Raw genomic sequence first — 17,838 nt, forward strand, 5'->3', positions numbered from 1 at the left:
AGAGAAAACTATAAAGGCATGAAAAAATTCTCAACATCATTAGTCATTAGAGAAATAGAAATAAAAACCACAAACCTATACCATGTCGCATCTACTAGGGTGGGTATAATAAAAAAAGACAGATAGCAACAAGTATATTAAGGAGGTTTTGGGCAGAACCCTCATATACTGCTGGTGGGAATGTAGAATGGTGTAGCCACTTTGGAAATCAGGCTGGCAGTTCCTCAAAAAAGTTAAACATAGAGTTACGAAAAAATCCAGCAGTCTCACTCTTAAATGTATACCCAAGAGAAATGCAAACATATGTTTGAAGCAGCATTATTCATAATAGCAAAAGGTGGAAACAAACCAACTGTCTATTATGTGATGAATGTGTGGATAAATAAAATGTAGTATATCCATACAATGGAATATTAGTCAGTCATAAGAAGGAATGAAGTACTGATAAACACTATAACATGGATGAACCTTGAAAACATGCTAAGTGAAAGAAGCCCATCACAAAAGACCATACTTTTATAGTTCCATTTATATGAAATGTCCAGAATAGGCAAATCTGTAGAGGTAGAAAGTAGATTATGGTTATTTAGGGCTGGTAGGGGCTGGAGGTCTGGGAGGTGATAACTAAAGACTATAGGTTTTCTTTTTGGGGTGATGAAAATGTTCTAAAATTAATTGTGATGGTTGCTTAACCCTATGCATATACTGAAAGTCCTTATAGTAGACTATAAATGAATTGTATAATATGTGAATTAATGTCCAATAAAGCTGTAAAGCTGTTGATATATATATGGTTTAGAATGAGTTTAAACAGGTATTAAGGGCTGTCAAAACAGATTAGAATTCACGTACTTGATTTTATTTATTATGTGAGGCTTTCTCTCATAATAAAGTAGTTTTAGGAGTCTGAGATATACTAACTTTTGCTGTAAAATTTATGAGAGAGGTAATTGTATGATTGTGTGGTGGTATATGGAAAGGAGGCTATTTTCAGCATCTCATTTAATGAAATATATTTTGTTGCCTGTCATTTTATGTTTTTCTTTCCTCTGTTTTCATAGATTGTGAATTTGGTACTTTCCTTATGGACCCCAAACCCTTAGTTTTAAATATAAATGGGATGATGTCAACACTGCTGAGTATTCTACATTTTGGATATAACCAAAAAGAAAATTTTGATGAGACAGATTAAACTATACATGACTTGGAAAAATTCATGAACAGACACATTAACCTTGTTTAGATTGGAAACATTTTTCACTAGTAATATGCAGGGTTGTTTCATTTTGCTGATTTCTAGAAAGTAAATATTTATATTTAATAGTTGCAAGAAGATTGCAGTTTTCTGATAAATGTCACGAAATTGTGGCAGTGAGCCAGGAAGAAGAAAAGCTGCATTAGTGAAGTGAAACACACTTCTGTAGCTATGGAAACTGTAAACCCTACTAAGTCTCAAAAAGATACTCTCTCTGTATTTTTGTTATTAATTAGGCACAAGTAGAGGTTAATGAGGACTCTGGATAACTGCTAGATTAAATACAGGTATAATTGTATTTCATCAAAGGCCCTGGTTAAAAGTTATTTTTAGGTAGTTTAGTATTTGTTTTGTGTGAAGATTAAAGTGCTTGATTTATTTTTCTTAATTTGGCTTCTCATAGCTAAAAAGATTTCTATTTAAAAGGATAATATTTCCTTAGATAATTGCCACCCCTCGAGTTTTAAGTTTATTTGAGAATAAATGAGAGAATGTGTGAACATGAATCGCTTTAGTAAAATTACCTTGATCAGTACTTGGTTAATTACTGGTAAAGTGCACATTAAGCTGTGTCCAAATAGATATTTATGAATAAACAAACTATGTTTTAGGTACAAATTAGGCATTTTAGTTATGTTCTTGTCAACTGACTAGTGCTTTTAGTATATCAAGTAGTAATTTCCTGATGAATACCCTGACTGGACTATAAGCTTAATATTCCCCTATTTGTGGAAACCAACTTATTCCTAAGAATAGTTAAGATTAGGTCTGTAATCATGGTTATCTATACTCATTTGATGACATTATAATTGCTGATGGGGGGAGGGGGAGAAGCAAGCTTTGGAAGGAAGATGACAGCTAATCCTAAAAATAGAAAAGTAACCTAGAGCTAGCAAAGATAGCTACTGACCCATTGCATTACCCTGTTTACTTATCTGTCATACTAGAATTGAATTTTTTCACAAATTTAGATGTGTTGTATTCTCTTATCTATCTATATTAGGAAGTAATTCTTCAATTTGCTGCATCTGCTTATCAGGAAAATTTCCTGTTCAGCATCAAAGCAAATAGTGATTTGAACTCTCTCAAATTAAATAGATTTATAAGTGATATTTAGCGGTCATTTGTATTGTATAATTAAAATGAAATGGGAAAAGGAAACTGTTAATAAGCTCTTTTGGAAAAAATCTTAAAAAAAAAAAATATATATATATATATATATATATATATATATTTTTTTTTTTTTTTTTTTGCATGGGCAGGCACTAGAATCAAACCCAGGTCCCTGGCATGGCAAGTGAGAATTCTACCACTGAGCTACCATCGCATCACCCTAAATTTTTTTTTATGACTTTTTAATTGTATAATATAACATATATACAAAGCAAAGAAAGAAAAAAGCAGTATTTTTCAAAGCACTCTTCAACAAGTAGTTGAGGACAGATCTCAGACTTTGTCAAGGGCTACCACCATACAGTCCTCTCAGATTTTTCCTTCTAGCTGCTCCGGAATATAAGATGCTAGAAGGAATAATTTTTTTTTTTATCATCACAAAATTGCCCTTTTTTTTCTCTTCTTGTGAGAAATAACATATATACAAAAAGTAATACGTTTCAAAGCACAGCACAACTATTAGTTGTAGAACAGTTTTCAGAATTTGGTATGGGTTATAATTCCACAATTTTCAGTTTTTACTTCAAGCTGCTCTAAGATACTGGAGACTAAAAGAAATATCAGTTTAATGAATCGGCAGTCATATTCATTTGTTAAATCCTACCTTCTCTGTATAACTCCACCTTTGATCTTTCCCACTCTTTAGGGGTATTTGGGATTTGGCCATTCTGACTTTTTTATGTTGTAAGTGGCTGTCATTAAATAATGCAGGGAGATGGAAGTAGCTGATGTTCTGGAGAGGCTGTGTTTCAGGATTTATCTGGTCCAGGGACCCATCTGGAGGTTGTAGATTTTTGGAAAGTTACCCTAGTGCGTGGAACCTTTGTAGAATCTTATATATTGCCCTAGGTGTTCTTTAGGATTGGCTAGAATGGTTTTGGTTGGGGTGTGGCAAGTTATAAGTAGCAGTGTCTTACTGAAGCTTGCATAAGAGCAACCTCCAGAGAAGCCTCTAGATTCAATTTGAACTCTCCCAGCCGCTGATACTTTATTAGTTACTTTTCTTGTCCCCTTTTTGGTCAGGATGGAGCTGTTGATCCCTCAGTGCCAGGTAGTAACATTGATATACCATAAAAAGTTTCCATTTCAACCATTAGCCATCACTTAAATCAGAAACTGTGTACCTATTAAGCAATAACCTCTGCATTCCCACTTCTTCCCAGCCCCTGGTAACCCCTAATCTACTTTCTGTCTCTATGAATATGCATATTGTTTTAGATATTTCTTTTAAGTAGAAAGTAGAAACATTCAGAATTTGTCTTTTTGTGTCTGGCTTATTTCCCTCAGCATAATGTTTTCAAGAAAACCTGTAATATTGCCTATATGTTTGGAGATGCTGAATTAGAAATTGGTAAGGAAAAGGTTTTAAAACTTTAGAATATTTCTCACCATCTGTCTAGTTCTTGAACAAAGACAGTTTAAGGCCTAACATGAAGAGATCTTCTCTGTGTTGGATCCCCTGTCCCCCTTTTTCTACCTCCTTATAGTAGTAGCCCATTGTTCATTGAACTTGTCCAATAATTATATATTTCAGAGATATAAGTATAGCTTGTCATAAAGGGACTCTATGGTATATTCTGTGAGCAAAATACCATTTTGTCTCTCCAAATTAGATTATCTGTGCTAATATAATTGATTATTATATTTGGAAGGCTTTTTGGTTATTGTGTCTAAAGTTACTCAGATTAAGGTTTATTGAGAACCAACATAAAAAAGGGGACCAGAAAGGATACCTACAGGTTGCAACAGGCATCCAACCTCTTCTTGTTCATGATTATGATTTTTCTTCAAAACTGTCAATTCCTGTGCTTTTTGTTTACCAGTATAAAACAAATGGGAAAAGGATTAAGAAAAGTGAAATTAAAACATTAACTAAAGGAAAAAGGATTCTGAAAACTCAAAACAGAATTAGACATAGCTAAAACCTGAACTCAGAAAATATAAGGATAAAATTTGGTAAAAATAAGGGTTAAAAAAAGATTTTAGCAGTTGCGATGCCTAAGAATCAGAGTAAAAATAAATAATTCTTAATTTTGGTATTTGACTACGATTGAGTTGATACTTCAGGTTTGCAGAGAGTGTACTTCCTGATGATTCACATCACTCCTCCCAATGTTTAGGGTTGAGGCTGTTGAATTTCAAAGCTAGGAATTAAAAGAGAAAGTCCTCATTATTTTGTTGCTAAGCAGCAGGAGGTTATTTTCCTTGATATCTTGTAATTTCGTTTCCCATTATTCCTTCTTTGTATATTTTGTCTTCCTTCATAGGTGACTGTCATCTGTGACATCTAAAGAGCTCCCTACTTTGCCTATTTGTGGGTCTCAGTATAGACTTTAATGAGTGCTTAGTATGAGGTGAATAAAAACTAGTATTTTGAATGAACTATAAACTGAAAAATCTTGAAAAGTCAGACAACTAGGCTATGGTATGCAACAAAATGGTTTCCTAATAATTTTAGGTTTGAGCATTTATAATGTTATTTTAAAAACCCATATTCGAAGTTAAGGATTTTTTTTTAGGTCAGAATTTTGCAGGGAAAAACATTTCACAATACATTACAGTACTATTTCTTCTTTATATTTTTAAAGTAAAACTAAGTTGAATATCGATTTGTAAATAATATACACTTGTCATTCTGAGTTACTTTGTGTTGGTTAAGATAATTATAAAGTGAAAATAAATTCTGAAGTGGTTTAAATGAGATAATCTTTTAAATTTAATGTTCTAAAATTTCAGGTTGTGTTCTATTTTTTTTATCTGATTTTTTTTTCCATTTGCCTGACAGTTTAGTTCTTCAGGATAAGGTTTGTCCCATGAAATTATTGTTCAGTTTTGCTCAGCATATTTCTTAGATGCTGACTTTTGGGCCAAGGGTAAAAAGACATTGAATCTCTCCATCAACAGATGAGTGGCTAAACAAACTGTGGTATATACATACGATGGAATATTATGCAGCTTTAAGACAGAATAAACTTATGAAGTATGTAACAACATGGATGGACCTTGAGAACATTATGCTGAGTGAGACTAGCCAAAAACTAAAGGACAAATACTGTATGGTCTCACTGATATGAACTGACGTTAGTGAATAAACTTGAAATATTTCGTTGATAACAGAGACCATCAGGAGATAGAAATAGGGTAAGATATTGGGTAATTGGAGCTGAAGGGATACAGACTGTGCAACAGGACTGGATACAAAAACTCAGAAATGGACAGCACAATACTACCTAACTGTAATATAATTATGTTAAAACACTGAATGAAGCTGCATGTGAGAATGATAGAGGGAGGAGGGCTGGGGACATAAATGAAATCAGAAAGAAAGATAGATGTTAAAGATCGAGATGGTATAATTTAGGAATGCCTAGAGTGTATAATAATAGTGAAATGTACAATGTACAAATTTTAAATATATTTTTGCATGAGGAAGAACAAAGGAATGTCATTATTGCAGGGTGCTGAAAATAGATGGTAATTAATATTTTAAAATGTCACCTTATGTGTGAGACTAAAGCAAAAAATGTTTATTTGTTACAAAATTTATATTTTGACTAGTACATTTCCTAATATAACTTATGTAGATAGTTTGATTGAACACCATAAGTACTTGGAATCTCAGGTTGTACATGAGATTTTGTTGACTTGTCCAGAGTGATACCCCGATGAATCCCAGAGTGATTTGATCAGTGAGTGGAAAAATATTTGCAAAGCCCCCTTCGGGGAATAGTGAGAGCGGGGAGAAATTCAGCTTCCACAAGTTGAATTCTTGATATTCTCACAAGCAGTGTGGACAACCAAAGCTATAGGCTGAGCCCCCAGTCTTGGGGTTTGTTCATATGAAACTTAACCCCACAAAAGCTAGGTCAAGTCTACTTAAAATCTAGGCTTAAGATTCACCCCCAAGAGAGCCTCTTTTGTTGCACAGATGTGGCCTCTCTCTCCAGCCAACACAATGAGCAGTCTCACCACCCTCCCCCTCTCTGTGTGGGACAGAGATCCTGGAATGAGCTGAGACTCAGCATTAAGGGATTGAGAAAAACCCTAGAATGAGCTGAGACTCAGCATCAAGGGATTGAGAGAACCTTCTTGACCAAAAAGGGGAAGAGTGAAATGAGACAAAGTGTCAATGGCTGAGAGATTCCAAACAGAGTCGAGAGGTTATCCTGGAGGTTATTCTTACGCATTAAGTAGATATCACCTTGTTATTCAAGGTGTAGTGGAGAGGCTGGCGGGAACTGCCTGAAAATGTAGAGCTGTGTTCCAGTAGCCATGTTTCTTGCTGATGACAGAATAATGATATAGCTTTCACAGTGTGGCTCTGTGATTGTGAAAACCTTGTGTCTGATGCTCCTTTTATCTACCATATCAACAGCAGAGTAGAACATATGGAATAAAAATAAATAATAGGGGGAACAAATGTTAAATTTAATTTGAAATGCTAGTGATAAATGAAAGCGAGAGGTAAGGGGTATGGTATGTGTAATCTTTTTTTTTCCTGTTATCGTTTTATTTCTTTTTGTGTTGTCTTTTTATTTCTTTTCGAAATCAATGCAGATGTTCTAAGAAATGATGAATATGCAACTATGTGATGATATTAAGAATTACTGATTATATATGTAGAATGGAATGATATGTTGATAGTTAATTTTTTTAATTAATAAATAAAACAAATACAAAAAACCTAAAATTGTGAAATTGTAACCCATATCAAACTGAAATCCGTTCTACAACTAATTATTGTGATGTACTTTGAAATTTCTTACTTTTTTGAATGTTATTTTTCATATTCATTTTCAAAAAAGAGACAAAAAAAGTCAATTGTGATGATAAATGCACAGCTATATGATGATACTGTGAACCGTGGTACACTTTGAATGATTACATACATGGTATGGCAATATATATCAATAAAAAATTAAAAATAAATAATAAAAAAAGACATTGAGTTTCTATTACTTCAAAAGTAGTTTTGTTTTGAACAACTCAGGTAGTAGCTCTCTATTGTTACACTCAGTTTGTCACATTTTAAATAAGGGTCACACAGAAACTTTGTTATGGGGCCCTATTCTTTGCTTCAGAGCAGATTTCACTTTCAAGGTCTAAAGCTCAAATATGTAGAAACATTTAACACCCCATTTCTTGGGGTCAGTACTCTGATTCCACAGCAATACTCTTATGCTCTGGTCATATAGAATTTAAAAGAATTAAGGCAATTTGAAAAAAAGTTTTTTCTTCTTATCTGTTTACTATGTCCTCTCCCATGAAAAGACAATAACATATAGAAGGCAGTGAATATAGTGGTTAAGAATGTGGACCTTGGAGGAAGACTGCCTAGGTTCAGGTTTTGGTTCCGTTGCTCATTTAACTGTGTGTGGCAGGTTGACCTTTGTGTGCCGCAGTTTCCTCATCTGAAAAATAAGGTTGATAGTAGAGCCTCCGTCATAGAGTTGTGAGGATTAAATGAATCATTACAAGCAAAGTACTTAGAATGGTGCTTAAATATGTTGCTATTTTTATTATAGAAAAGTGTTTGTAAGTATCATTCTTTGTTGGTAGGGTGGGAAGCAATAAAAACATACTTTTATCCTAAGGTCATTAGTGCCAAAGAAAAACTTGGAAAAATCACATTTTAAATAAGGCAGATAAATATCAGATATTAGTCTTCTTATTCTGTGCTTGTGACCATTTCCCTTTGGATAATTCCTTGATTTATATGATTGTAGGAAGAACACAATGCCAAAGTTTCTTTGGGTCTGAAAACAAGAATTTGTACAGTGTACGAGCTGCTACACTGCCAGCCATTTCTTCTTTACTGACAATTGTACTGGCCATGGTGTCTGGTTTTGAGGCTTAATTTTGTTTCATTTTATTTTAATTTTTAGTTTGGGGATGAAGATGATGGGGAAAAGCTTTGTTAGATAAGTAGTTCCAGGCTGGTCACCATGGAAAAATTTCTTCCTGTTGTATCTGATTTGCAGTTCACTAATCTAGTAGTAGCTGTAGAGCTGTCTGGTAGTAGGAAAAATGTAACTTGTTGTCTGGAACATTTATTTAAATATTAGTTTTACTTTTTGGTAGTTATATTTCTTTTTATCCTTTTAATCCTCTTTTGTTTTAGCTAACAGTATTATTATGAAGCTTATATGAGATAATGTTTTACATTATGTTAGGACTTTTAAACATTATTTGAATGTGAATCTCTAATTTGCTCTGGTGATTTTAAGAAAAAGTTTAAGATTTTTATGAAGGAAAAAGTTAATTTTTCAGGGTAAGTCATTCTTGATATTTGAGATATCTTTGGTGGATTTAAAAATTTTTTTATCATGATATATATATGACAAAATTTATCATTTTAGCTATTTTTAAGTACAAAATTTAATGGTATTAATTATATTTACAGTGTTGTTCTCCTATTATCACCATCCATTACCCAAACTTTTTATCACCCCAAACAGAAACACTATACCCATTAAGCAATAACTCCCCATTCTCTCCTCCCCTCATCCCCTAGTAGCTTCTAAAGTACTTTTCTGTCTCTATGAATTTTAGCTGTTTCATGTTAAGTAGAATGATAATGTTTGTTTTTTTGTGTCTAATTTATTTCGCTCATGGTCATCCACGTTGTAGCATGTATCAGAACTTCATTTCTTTTTAAGTCTGAATAATATTCCATTGTATGTATATACCCCATTTTGTTTATCTATTCATCTGTTGATTAATTCAACAGAATTTTATTTATCTGTTCATCTATTGATGGACACTTACGTAGTTTCCACCTTTTGACTATTGTTAATAATGCTGCGATGAGCATTGGTGTACAAGTATCTATTTGAGTCCCTAGTTATTTGGGATGTATGCCTAGGAGTGGAATTACTGAGTCATGTGCTAACTTAGGTTTAATATTTTCCCCCCTTTAAATTTTTATTTTGAAACAATGTCAAATTTACAGGATGGTTGCAATAGTAATACAACCCCCCTACAGAGAATACCAACATACCTATCCTTCCCAAATACCCATTTAAAAATTTCCAGCAATTTTAACATTTTGCCACATTTGCCATATTATTCTTTCTACCTATCTGTATATCTACCTACCTACCTACTTACCTATCTATCTATCCATCTATGTATCTATCTATCTATCTATCTTTCTGTCATCTACTATTTAGGTTGTATATGCCATGCTTCATGAACGCATAATACTTCCCGTGTACATTTCCAAAGAACAAGGATATTCACTTACATAACCACTTTATGTTTAGTTATTAAATTCAAGTAAACATTTATAGACTATAAAGTCTATAATTTTTTCATATATCCCAATAATGTTCTTTTGAGCCTCTTCTCTTCAATTATTAGATTTGGTCCAGGATCATGGATTACATGTAATTGTCATTATCTCTTTAGTTGTCTTTCTTTTTTTTAATTGTGGAAACCTAAGTACAGCATACTTATCCCATCTCAACCACTCCCATGTGTACCATTCAGTGGTATTAATCACATCCACAGTGTTGTGCTACGCTCACTACCATTAACTTTTCTTTCTCCCCAAGCATAAACCTTATTCCCGTTACACATGAACTCTTTATCCCCCGTCCCTCTTGCACCTGGTAACCAGTACTTTGCTTTTTGTCTCTATGAGTTTGCATATTCTAGCTGTTAAATATAAGTGGAATCATATGATATTTGTCCCTTTGTGTCTGACTTCACTCAACATTATGTCTTTGAGGTTCGTCTATGTAGTGGCATATGTTAGAACTTCATTCCTTTTTAAGGCTGAGTAGTATTTCATCATATACATATATACACACACCACATGTTGTTTATCCTTTCATGTTTTGGTGGACCCTTGGGTTTTTCCACCTCTTGGCTATTATTATGAATAATAGTGCTCTGAACATTGTTGTACAGATATCTGTCTGAATTAGTTTTCTTGGGTATATACCTAAAATTAGGATTGCTGGATCATGTGATAGTACTGTATTTAACTGCTTGAAGAACTGCCAAACTATTTTCCATAGCGGCTATACCACTTTACATTCCCACAAACAGCATACTATGGTTCCTATTTTTCTGCATCCTGGACAAAATCTGTGATTTTCTGTTTTTTTTTTTTTTAATTTTGTTTTGAATAATAGCTCTCTTAGTGTGTGTGAAGTGGTATCTCATTGTGATTTTGATTGATCATTGTATATCTTTGAAAAAATGTTTTCAGGTTTTTAGCCCATTTTTAAATTAAGTTGTTTGTCTTTTTGTTGTTGAGTTGTAGTCAATCTTTATATATTCTACATATTGAATCCTTATTGGATATATGATTTGCCAGTATTTTTAGTTTTTTTTTTTTCACTTTCTTGATGAAGTCCTTTGATGCACAAAATTTTAAAATTTTGATGAAGTTCTGTTTACCTATTTTTTTCTTTTTTTTCTTCGTACTTTTGTGGTAAATTCTAAGAATCCATTGCCTATTACAGGGTTCAGAAGATTTGCCTCTGTGTTTTTTTAAGGATTTTAATGGTTTTATCTCTTATATTTAGGTTTTTGATCTGTTTTGAGTTAATTTTTGTGTGTAGTTTGAGGGTAGGGATTTCTTTCGTTCTTTTGCATGTGGATGTCCACTTTTCCCCATTGATTGGACTTGGTCCCCTTGTCAAAAATCAGTAGACCATAGATGTGTGGGTTTATTTCTGAACACTTAGTTATATTTCATTGGTTTATTTGTCTGTCCTTATACCAGTACCTCACTGTTTTGATTACTGTAGCTTTATAGTAAGCAGCAGTATTTTTTAAAATTGAGAACTGTGAGTTCTCCAACTTTGTTTTCCTTTTTCAAGATGTTTTTGATTATTTGGGGACTTGTTGAATTTGTGATTGGTTTTTCTACTTCTGAAAAGGGCTGCTGCAATTTTGGTAGGGATTATGTTGAATCTGTAAACCACTTTGGGTAGTATTGACATCTTAATAATGTCTCCAGTCCATGAACATGGAATGTCTCCCCATTTATTTAGGTCTGTAATCTCTTTCAGCATTGTTCAGTAGTTTTCAGTGTATAAATGCCTTTCTATCTTGGTAAATTTATCTTAGATATTTTATTATTTTAGATGCTATTGTAAATGAAATTGTTTTCTTGATTTCTTTTTCAGATTGCTCATTACTGGTATATAGAAACCCAACTAACTTATGTGTCTTTATCTTGTATCCTGCAACTTAGTGGAATTTGTTTACTAGCTCCAGTAGCTTTCTTGGAGATTCTGTGGGATTTTTCTGCATATAGGATCATGTCATCTGCAAATAGATAGAATTTTATTTCTTCTTTTCCAATTTGATTTCTTTTCTTTTTTTTACTTAATTGTTCTTGCTAGAACTTCCAGTACTATGTTGAATAGCCCAGTTGAAAATGAGTATCTTTACTCATTCCTGTTTTAAGAGGAAAGTTTTCAGTTTTGCACCATTAAGTGTGATATTAGCAGTGGGTTTTTCATATATGACTGTTTTAATTTGCCTGAGCTGCTGTGACAAACAGGTTTTGGCTTAAATACCAGGCATCTATTAGTTTACAATTTTCAGCTAGGAGAAGTCTAAAATCAAGATATTGACAAGTCTTGATTTTTCTCTGAAAACTATAGTGTTCTGCTGCTGGCTACTAACAGTCCTTGTGGTTTTTGGCTATATCTCATATGGCAGTGTCCTTTCATTTCTCTGTCTGCTCTTCCAGTTTCCACCAACTTCTTGCTTCTCCCTGTGGAATTTTTTTTATAAAACCACAAGTAATTTGGATTAAGGCCCACACTGCTTCAGTTGTTCATTCCTTAACTCAAAATAACATCTTCAGACTGTCCTATTCAAAATGGATTTACACCCACGGAAATGCAGATTAAGATTAAGAAGTGTTTTGGGGGATACATAGTTCAGTTTAACAATGACCTTTGTAATGTTGAGGAAGTTCCCTTTTATTTCTTGTTTTCTGAATGTTTTTGTCAAGATAGGTAGCAGAGTTTTGTCATACGTCTTTATCAGTTGTGATTATTGTGTTATTATTTTCTTTCATTCTGTTAATGCACTGTATTACACTGATCGATTTTCTTGTGTTGAACCACTCTTGCATTCCTGGCATACATTCCACCTGTCATGCTGTACAGTCCTTTTATTATGCTGTTGGATTTGGGGTGTAAGTATTACTATTTTTTTGCCTGGGCAGACTCCAGGAATCGAACCCAGGTTTCTGGCATGGCAAGTGAGAATTCTGCCACTGAGCCACCATTGCACTACCCTGGGTTGCAAGTATTTTGATGAGGATTTTTGCATATATATTCATAAGGAATATTGATCTGTAATTTTCTTTTCTTGAGATTTTTTTTCTGACTTTGGTGTTAGGGTGATGCTGGCATCATAGAAAGGAAGTTTAGGATGTGTTTCGTCCTCTTTAATTTTTTTGGAAAAGTTTGGAAGGATTGGTGTTAATTTCTTCTTGGAATGTTTGGTAAAATTCACCATTGAATCCATCTGGTCCTGGACTTTTCTTTCTTGGGAGATTTTTGATTATTGATTCATTCTTTTTACTTGTTCTTGGTCTGTTGAGATCTTCTATTTCTTCTTAATGTCCTGTGGATGTGAACCCATTGTTAAATAGGTTCTTTGAAGATTTTATTAGTTAAGGGGAGTCCAAACTGAATCTGGGTAGGTGTTAATCCAATATGGCTGTAGTCCTTATAAGCAGAGAAGAACGTAGTAGGGGAAAGAAGGAGAGAGAGGGCCATGTGACAGAGGCAGAGATTGAGCTATAGATTGCCAGCAAGCCTCCACCAGAATGCTGCTAACTTTGAAGAAAGCATGGCCTGCCAACACCTAGATTCTACCCTCTAAAACTGAGAGACAATAAATTCCTATTGTTTATCACCATTTCTGTGATATTTGTTATAGAAGTCTTGACAAATTAAGATGACATCCTCTTTCCTTTTTTCTTTGTCAGTCTAGCTATATTTCATTCATCTTCACTCTAATATTGATTTTATTATGTTTTTGTATTAGTAGCATTTTCTATATGATTACAGAAAAATAAAGAAAATGTAGAGTTCCCTTATACCCCTCCTATTGTTAACACCTTGCATTAGTGTGGTACATTTGTTACAATGAATGGACGAATATTATTATATTTGTACTATTAACTATAGTCCATGGTTTACATTCATTAGTTTGTTTGTTTTTTTAATTTAATTTTCATTCTAGTGACATATTTACAACCTAAGATTTTTCCTTTTGACACATTCAAATAAATAATTCACTACTATTTATTGTGTTTACAGGGTTGAGCTACCATCACCATCCTCTATTATTTAAACTTTTCTATCATCCCAAACACTAATCTTTTCACTACCATCCTTCTGCTCACTTGGGGTTTAGTTTGCTCTTCTTTTTCTAGTTCCTGCAGATGTTAGGTTAGACCATTTATTTGAGATCATTTGTTTGTTTGTTTGTTTTAATTTTTTTTTTAAACATGACAGCATACAAACGAACTTTCTTACCATATGATCATTCCATTCTTGGTATACAAACAATAACTCACAATATCATCACATAGTTGTATATTCTATGTATATTCACATCAATCACCTCTTAGAACATTTGCATCAGTCCAGAAAAAGAAATAAAAAGAAAAAAGAAAAAAATTTGTACATTCCATACCCATTTCCCCTCCCCCTCACCAATCACCAGCATTTCAATCTACTACATTTATCTTAACATTTGTTCCCCCTGTTGAGATCGTTTTTAACATATTTACAGCTATATATTTCCCTTTGCGTATTGCCTTTGCTGCATTCCATAAGTTTTGGTGTGTTGTGTTTTCACTTATTTTAAGATATTTCCTAATTTCCCTTGTGATTTCTTCTTTGATCCATTGGTTATTTAAGATTATATTGTTTAATCTCTAGATATTTGTGATTTTTCCAGTTTTTCTTCTGTTATTTGATTTCTCATATCATTCCATTTAATTGGAGAAGATACAGTTATATGATTTCAGTCTCTTTGAGTTTATTGAGACTTGGTCCATGACCTAGCATAAGGTCTCTCCTAGAGAATGATCCATATGCACTTGTGAAGAATATATATTTTTCTCCTGTTGGGTGAAGTGTGTTCCATATATGTCTGTCAGATCTAATTGGTTTATAGTATTTTTCAAGTCTTCTGTTTCCTTATTGATATTCTGTCTAGATGTTCTATCCATTATTGAAAGTGGTATACTAAGGTCTCCTACTATTAATGTAGAGCCATCTGTTTCTCCCTTTAAATCTGCCAATAATTTGTTTCATTTATTTTGGGGCTTTGTTGTTAGGTACATATATGTTTGTAGGTACATATATGTTTGTAATGGTATATCTTTTTGTTGAAGTGATCCTTTCTGTATTGGTTCGTTAAGCTGCTGGACTGCAATATGCCAGAAATGGAATGGATTTTTTTTTTTTTTTAACATGGGCAGGCTCTGGAAATTGAACCTGGGTCTATGGCATGGCAGGCTAAAATTCTGCCACTGAGCCACTGTTGTACCACCCTGGAATGGCTTTTAAAAAGAGAACTTAATAAGTTGCAAGTTTACAGTGCAAAGGTCATATATTTATCCTAACTAAGACATCCAGAGAAAACTACCTTGGCTCAAGGAAGATTGATCTGGGAAGTCACTTGACTGGCATTTGCTGGTCCTTGTTCCTGGTTCCATTGCTTCCAGCTTCTGATGCCAGTGGTTTCATTTCTAAGCATCTGTGGGCCTTCAACTTGAGCCCCTACAGGATACAAGTCTGGGTTCTAGCTTGCTTAGCATCTCATGGGAAGGCACATGGCAACGTTTGCTGGGCCCTGCATCTCCAAATATCTGGGTCTTGTGTAGGCTTTGTTAGTTCTGAAGCAACACTCTCCAAGCGTCTGCATCAGCTTGTGTCGGTTCTGAAGTTTCTCTAAAATGTTTCCTCTTTTAAACTACTTTAGTAAACTAATCAAGACCCACTCTGAATGGACGGAGTCATAGCTCTATCTAACTAAAAGGTCACACCCACAATTGGGCATGTCGCATCTCCATGGAAATAATAGAATAAAAATTTCTACCCTACAGTATTGAATCAGGATTAAAAGAAGCAGCTGCTCCCCACCAGGTTGTATCAGGATTGAAATATGTTTTTTCTGGGGTATATAATAGTTTCAAACCAGCACACTTTTCATCAGTATTTAGTATCCTTTGTTCCTTTTGACAGTTTGTTTTTAACTTAAAACTATTTTATCTGATATTAGTATAGTCACCCCAGCTTGCTTTTGGTTACTATTTGCATGGAGTATTTTTTCCCATCCTTTCACTTTCACCCTATTTGTGTTTTTTAAATTTAAGGTGAGCCTTGAAAGCAGTTGGGTATACTTTTTAAAACACATCTATTCCACCAGTCTTTGCCTTTGGATTATGAAGTTTAATCCATTTATATTTAAAGAAGTTACTGAAGATGTAGGCCTTCTGCCATTTGATTTTTATTTTTTTTGTATGCCGTATGGCGGGGGTCACATTTCATTCTTTTTTCCATGTGAGTATCCTGTTATTGCAGTGTCATTTGTTGAATTTTTACTTGTTTGTTTTTTGGGAAGTGCATGGGCCCGAAATTGAACCTGGGCCTCTTGCATAGCAGGCAAGAATTCTACCACTGAACTACCCTTGTACCTCCCTATTCTATTTGTTTTTTATAAGTCTTATAGCTTTTTTTTTTTGTCATTCATTTCTTTTATTACTGCCTGCTTTTGCATTTAGTTGATCTTCTTTTTTTTTTTTTTTTTTTTTTTGACATGGGCAGGCTCTGGGAATCGAACCCGGGTCTCCGGCATGGCAGGCGAGAACTCTACCACTGAGCCACCGTTGCCAGCCCTAGTTGATCTTTTATAGTAAGTCATTTAGAATTCCTTCTCATTTAATTTTTTTACACTCAAATATTAGGTAAATAATTTAATGATCAAATGCCCATATTCCTTTAAACACAATATTTTGTGACTGTATTTTTATCTGAAGAACAAATCTGAAATGATACAGCTTGTACTGCAATATTAAACATGAATTAAGAAAATTGAATGGAAAATTTTTCTGACTTAAATCACTTCTCCTCATTCCCCTCTCCTACTCACTCTTATGCATCTGAAATTATTTCTATCTAAGATACCTAGTTAAATCTTAAACAGACAATGTAGAAGGAAAGGGACTGCTGACAACAGACTGAGACTGGTCATGGGCCTGGGTGAAACACTGTGGCCTTGAAGCCACTTGCTTTCTGCTGAGAACCCGTCGGTTTTCTATTCTGTTCTAATCCATTCTACTAGGATGAGGTAGCATTAGCAGCTATTGACGGTTTGAATATGTAGAGAAGAGTAGAGTAGAAAACTGTTTTCTTTTAGAGAGATAGCAAATGGAAGGCTAGCCTTCAGCTCTGGAGCACATCAGGTGCCATGCTCAGCAGCCCTTCTTGGATGTTACATGACATGTCCACATATCTACATTCCCTAACCCACTTGTTTCTGTCACTGTGGCTGTAGCTCACGCTGGGGCCTCACTGTGAACATTAAGTTTAGAAGCTAGAGGTCTGAGACCAGCCAACAATGATAGATACATGTGGTATGGCTCTTAATAACATCGGTGACCTGCTTGCTTTCAGCAGCACTGATGTTAAGAACCCTTTTTATTGAGAGAGACCCTGCTGATCTTGTAACAGCATGGAATGATGAAGCTTACTTTAGTGATGACAAGAATGACCCTCTTAAACCATATGGCCGAAGAACTCATCCCCAAGTCTGTGAGGAACACATAAACTGTGGGGTTCTGGTATTGGTGCACATATATCTACAAATGGGAAAGTTTAAGAAAATTGCTTTTTTTATGTTTCATTATTTTGTAAAGTCATGCTCTATATAAAATCACCATTAAAATTCACTGACTTACTCAATTTTAGAAGGCTCCAGCACTTTTAAAGCATGGCAAAGAGTTAAGAGCCTCAAGGTAAATTTCAGGATGGGTTAATCCTGACATTACTTACTGCCTAGTATAAGCACTAAGTTCTATTTAGTCCTGTCTGAGAGGAGAGGACTGTACCCATGAGTACTGTCACTCAATAACTGAATAGAAAACAAAGGCTTCTCTTCAAGGTTTGGCACTCTCTGTTGCCTGAAAGGGTTTCTGACTGGTAGAAGCAACAAGGATAGTGAGTGGTCCAAGGTGGCTTGACAGCTACTAGATGGAGCAACAGGAATCCTGTCGAGGCCAGGACCCAGAAACCAGAAGCTACGAGCTGCTGTCAGCCACTGAGTCCCCATAAAACATGGCAGCACAGCCCTGTCCCTTCAGCTCCTTCCTTAATCTAAAGCCCAGCAAAGTAGTTCTTTTGGAGTGGGAAGAG

The 17,838-nt window shown here is 34.4% G+C and overlaps 1 protein-coding gene across 5 annotated transcripts in view; it reads left to right on the forward strand.

The window, feature by feature from the left end:
* The window catches only part of NFAT5 (nuclear factor of activated T cells 5), a 157,970-nt gene that overhangs the window by 19,232 nt on the left and 120,900 nt on the right, over positions 1-17,838 (forward strand). Inside the window, exon 2 of one of the 5 annotated variants that reach the window (XM_077132866.1) lies at positions 16,252-16,339. The exons of the other annotated variants lie outside the window; for them this stretch is intronic. The gene's annotated coding sequence lies outside the window, so the exon portion shown is untranslated. The remainder of the gene's footprint in view (positions 1-16,251; positions 16,340-17,838) is intronic. 5 annotated transcript variants of the gene reach the window in all.

This window comes from Tamandua tetradactyla, chromosome 16 (assembly GCF_023851605.1).
Source record: "Tamandua tetradactyla isolate mTamTet1 chromosome 16, mTamTet1.pri, whole genome shotgun sequence".
Taxonomy (NCBI): domain Eukaryota; kingdom Metazoa; phylum Chordata; class Mammalia; order Pilosa; family Myrmecophagidae; genus Tamandua; species Tamandua tetradactyla.